We start from the raw sequence: 5,695 nt of genomic DNA, 5'->3' as shown, positions 1-5,695 counted from the left end.
CACGGGGGCAAACTCCCTGCCTCACAATGCTGACTTTCTGGTGTTGGGAGACACAGCAGAGATGAGCAAAGACGTAGTGCATCAGGACGTCCCTGGCAATTCAGTGGTTAAGGCTCCATGCTGCCAGTGTGAGGGGTGGGGGTTTGATCCCTGGTAGTGAACTAGGATTCCACATAACACGGGGTGCAGTGAAAAGATTAAAAACAGAGAAAGATGTAGTAGAGGGTGCTGGGACAGAGTGGAGGGCTTGGGACAGGGTTGTAAGGATGTAAGAAGGCCTCACTGAGAAGGCAGTCAATGTCCTGAATGTATTAAGTACATCTCCGCCTTATGACATTTTCAACTTACAGGGGGTTTATCAGGACGTAGCCCCATCATAAGTCGGGGAAGCCCTGTCCCACGCTGGCAGTGATGGCTGTTCTAGTTTTGTCTCAGCCTGCCAGGGCTGCCAAAACCTCTCCCTTCATCCTGGCTATATTTCCACTGCCTCTGGCTCCAACCAGGCAAACGTCCAGTCCTGATGCACCCCCATTTCCCTGGTCACCTGCTGACAGCTTTATCAGGTGGAAAAAACTGTGGAATTTGTGAAAAGGAATGTGTGTTCCTCCGAGGACCACCGAGGGTGCAGGAGGACAAGACAGAGAGGTCATGCCCACATCACAGTTCTTCTCTGGCAGACACTGCGGGCTGCTCCCCAGCTGCCAGGACCCCCACCACAGCAGAGGGTCTGCTGTCCTACCTCTGGTCACCAGCCCTCTAAGCATGCCTCAGGGAAGGGACCTCTGACTCCAGGGAAGTGACATCTGACCCCAGGAGGGTATGTCTCATTGGCTGGACAAAGGAAGCCGAAAAATGGGTCTGGCGTTTCTGCCTTCTGATATGGAAGAAGCCGGGGGGCAGGTGCTGGTGAAGAGGAACAGCATGGGCTCTGGGCTGTGCTCCACCTAGGTCTCACGCTCCTGGCGTGACAGTCCTGTAGAGCACGGGCTTTCTGGGCATCACTGGGTATTGCTCTGGTCCCAGGCAGAGTTTCCATCTATAGTGTGGCTGCCACACTGTGTGTGTAAAAGTTCCAGCAGAAAATAGTCATTCATTTTTTTTTTTTTTTAATGTTTATTTATTTTTGGCTGGGCTTGGTCTTCGTTGCTGTCCAAGGGTTTTCGCTAGTTGTGGCGAGTGTGGGCTACTTTCTAGGTGTAGTGCACAGGCTTCTCACTGTGATGGCTTTCCTTGTTGCAGAACATGGGCTCTAGGGCACATGAGCCTCAGTAGTTGCAGCACACAGCCTTGGTTGCCCCGCTGCATGTGGAATCTTCCCACACCAGGGATTGAATCTGCGGGGGGCGCTCTGCAGAAAGAGAGGCAGTGGAACTTCCCTCAGCAAAGCCGAGGGGTGCCGAGGAGAGGTGAGCCTGCTGACCGCCAACCCAGCCCCTTGGCGAGCAAGAGACAATCAGACGCGACAGGGGTCTGGTCTGAGCAGTTCCGCTTTATTGCCACAAGCTCTTGGTTTATATAGGCAAGCAGGGGGATTTGCGAGGGACTTTCATAATTGCACCAATCTCGTTAAAGGTCAAATCGTCATGTGCCATAGTTGCACCAATCACGTTAAAGGTCAAATCATAATATGCCATAGTTGCACCAATCACGTTAAAGGTCAAATTGTCATGTGCCTTCATGGCTCAGACGGCAAAGCGTCTGCCTGCAATGCGGGAGACCCGGTTCGATTCCTGGGTTGGGAAGATCCCCTGGAGAAGGAAATGGCCGTCCACTCCAGTACTCTTGCCTGGAAAATCTCATGGACAGAGGAGCCTGATAGTCTACAGTCCATGGGGTCACAAAGAGTCGGACACGACTGAGTGACTTCACTTCACTTCACTTCATGGTGATCACGTGCTGTCCACGTGCATGGAAATCAAGAGAGCCAATCAAAAACTTTAACATAGACCTCGCCCCTATCTCTTCTGCCAGGCACCATTTTAGTTTCCAACCGCAAAGCTAACCCATCTTTTTTAAGGTTTCCCATTTAGGGCCCCACAGAATCCACGTACCCTGCGTTGGCAGGCAGATTCTTAACCACGGGGCCACCAGGGGAGTTCCTTTTATTAAAAAGAATTATTTATTTGGCTGTGCTGGGTCTGAGTTGCAGCATGTGGGATCTGGTTCCCTGACCAGGGATTGAACCCAAGCCCCCTGCATTGTGAGCATGGGATCCCAGCCACAGGACCACCAGGGAAGATCTCAGGAAACAGTCATTCTTAACAACGCACATTAGAAGAGAGCTCGCTAAAAGGGCCCTTTACAGAGCTGTGGGTGGATCTGGGTGACAGCACTCGGCTAGCATCACTGGGAGCCCTTTTCATCCCTAGGCTGTGTGGACTGAAGAAAAATGCGCAACCTGAAAGTTGTGAGTTAAATTGTATTTGGGGACCTTAATGAAGACAAAAGCTCAGAAGACAGCATCTCAGATAAGCGCTGAGGAGTTGCTCTGAAGACATAACGGAGGAGCCAGGATATACAGGCATATTTTCCTAGCAAAAACGAAAACATGTAGATTACTATCACAAAGAACTGACACCACAAATGAGTGATTCCAGCCCTGGTTTTTCTATGTAAGGGAAGATGCAAGGACTGGGTCCATTGGAATTATTCCTTAGACATGTATCTTCACTCTCCAGAGTCAGTGTCCAGAGCACAGAAGGCTTCTTGATTTTTTCATCCTGAATTCTCCGCAGGTGCACCGTCCATGGTCTGCTGCGGTAGCTAATGGCTAGATTCTTGTAGAACTGGGATGAAAGTAAAAGTGTTCATTTCTCAGTTGCATCCGACTCTTTTGACCCCAAGGACCTTAGCCCCACCTTGTCCATGGGATTCTCCAGACAAGAATACTGGAGTGGGTTGCCATTCCCTTCTCCAAGGGATCTTCCTGATCCAGGGATCAAACTCTAGTCTCCTGCATTCTTTACCGTCTGAGCCACCAGGGAAAAAGGAAAGAGAACTGAGATAGTGGGCAACATTCTTCACAGGAGAGTTGGGTAATGTTTCCTGTCCACAGCCTGCAGGGTCAAGGTTCAGGAGGGGCAGGGGTACTGCAACCTGGTGGGAACCCCCCTTTCCCACTGGCCCCTGACCTCCTATTCAGTTGCTATGAGCTGCATTACAGAGGGGTCTCTTCAATCTGTCCCTTCCTGGGGCTCTCAAGATAAAATCTCAGTTTCTCAGCATATGGCTCTGAATGGAAGGAGGCGGGAGCTGTAGCTGAGGGAGTGGGGTGGAGGGGTGTCAGATTGCACCCCTCCAGGAGCTTTCAGGAAGGATTAGGGAAGGAAGAGCCCCACTCATGTACTCTCCTACCACCTTCTGAGCACCTGCAGCTGCCTTCTGTTGACTCTAGAGGAAGGGAGAGAAAAAGAGGGAGCCTCAGGACAGGGTAGGGTAGAGGAAGGATGGAGAGGGAAGAGAAGACAGGCTGGAATAGCCATCGAGTATGCTCACTGGCAGAGGTAGATGCCCCAACCTGGCGAGTGCTGGGGCAGTGAGGGAGGGGCGAGCGCAAATCAGAGAGCACTGTGGGTGCTGTCAGCCCACCCTCTGGGGAGTGACTTCTGGGCTGATGCTCAGGGGAAAGTGGTCCGTGGGCTAAAGGAGATCGTTTATTTCCTTTTCCAGTTGTTATCAAGCACCCGCTGTGTGCACGGCCCTGTGCTGGATAACAGGACATAGTCTTAGCCCCCAAAGTAGCAGAAGACACCCACATAACCCAAGGTGTGGTGCTGGGCTGGGGGTCACAAGGGCTGTGGGAACACCTAGGGGAGTCCTAACCCAGACTTGGCATCTCCAGAGTCTTCTTAGAGGAGGAGCTGTTTAGGGGTGGGGGAATGTGAGTGGTGGATGCAGAGAGCAAGGGGGCCCAAGGAGCCGCAGTCAGCGCAGGAACTGAAATCGGGACTTTGTCTTAAGAGCTGTGGGCTTCCCAGGTGGCTCAGTGGTAAAGAATCCACCTGCCAATGCAGGAGACCTGGGTTCGATCCCTGGGTTGGGAAGATCCCCTAGAGAATAAAACGGCAACCCACTCCAGTATCCTAGCCTGGGAAATCCCATGGACAGAGGAGCTTGAGGGGCTACAGTCCATGGGGTCACAGAGTCAGACACGGCCGAGTGACTAACACTTTCACATGGTCAAGGTAGGTCCACAAATGAGTGTTTGTTTGTTTTTTAATTTATTTTTGGCTGTTCTGGGTCTTCGTTGCTGTGTGGGCGTTTCTCTCATTGTGGAGAGAAGGGGCTGCTCTCTAGTTCTACCGATCATTGTTGTGGAGTGGGCTTCCCTGCTGGTTCAGACTGGAAAGAATCTGCCTGCGATGCAGGTGGGCCCAGGACGGATCCGTGCATTGGGAAGGTCCCCTGGAGGAGGTCATGACAACCCACTCCAGTGTTCTTGCCTGGAGAATTCTATGGACAGAGGAGCCTGACAGGGTCGCAAACAAGTCGGACACGACTGAGCGACTCACACGTCTCACTTTTCAGTCTTGTGGACCATGGGCTCTAGAGCACAGGCCCAGTAGCTGTAGAGCGTGGGCTTAGCTGCTCCGCAGCATGTGAGATCTTCCCAGATCCGGGATCAGACTGGTGTCTCCTGCATCGCGGTTGGCTTCTTTACTGCTGAGCCACCAGGGAAGCCCCTCAGCAAAGTGTTTTCAAAGGCCAGGTGAAGGTCAGAATCGCAGGATATGTGATCAGCACATGTGCAGTTCGCATTGATGGATGGTGAGGTAACAGGGTGGCCTCACAGGTGTTAACCATCCTGGGGCTACCTGGGCCTGACCATCAAGTGGTTACTTTCTTCCATTTGGTGGTAGTTTTAGCAACTATAAAACAGCTCAGGAAATGTGGATCAGATAGTATTATCTAGGTACTTCTGAGAGGAGCGACGCAGCGGAGGACATGGGGAAGAGGTCTGTCCTGGGAAGTCTCCACAGGGTCCTGTTCCTTTCCATCCTAACCCACAGTGAGGGGGCAGTCAGCCGGGGCCCCACCTCAGGGTGCCCTGGCAGCCAGCAAGGATTTGGGCCAGCTGGCCCAACCCTGAGGCAGGTGGTGGCCTACAGTGTGTCTGGAAGCAGCTAGTTCCTTTCCCTCAGGCTGAGCCAGCCCAGCCAGGCGTGCCCTGAGGCAGGCAGCGATCCTGCCTGGCGGCAGGGTAAAGAGACCTCCGGGATAGGGGTGTCACCCCAGGCGGCAGGGCGATGGAGTGTCCTCAGAGATGGGGTCCCCCGGAAGCCTCCGAACTAGGCTTTCAGAAGGGAACCTGTGTCTCTTAGGTGCCTACTGTGTGCGGAGGTCTGCTCTGGGCGCTGTCTTGGCCCACTGGGCCCTCAGGTAGCTCCCGAGGACCGAGGATGCCCAGGCAGGTGGGAACCGGAGGGTTTAGCCCGCAGCACCCAACGGGCGGCTCAAGTGTTAGGAAGCTGATCCCCGCGAAGACCCCTCTGCGGACCCGAGGGCGGGGGCCCGGGGTGGGGGCGCCAAGGGCCAGAGTCGAAGGCACCCTGGGTGGCCGCCTGCGCCCGGGAGCCTGTCGCCTGAGGGGCCGACCCCGGACGCGTCCCAGGCCCCGAGGCTGGGAGGGGCGTCCGCTTCCCCTCCCCCGTCCCTCCTCTCGCCCCCGGGCGCGGTTCCCGGAACGGCCGGGGCG

Source organism: Oryx dammah, unplaced genomic scaffold, assembly GCF_014754425.2.
Source record: "Oryx dammah isolate SB20612 unplaced genomic scaffold, SCBI_Odam_1.1 HiC_scaffold_9, whole genome shotgun sequence".
NCBI lineage: Eukaryota > Metazoa > Chordata > Mammalia > Artiodactyla > Bovidae > Oryx > Oryx dammah.
The sequence above is the reverse complement of the archived record's forward strand: the minus strand, read 5'-3'. Positions refer to the sequence as shown.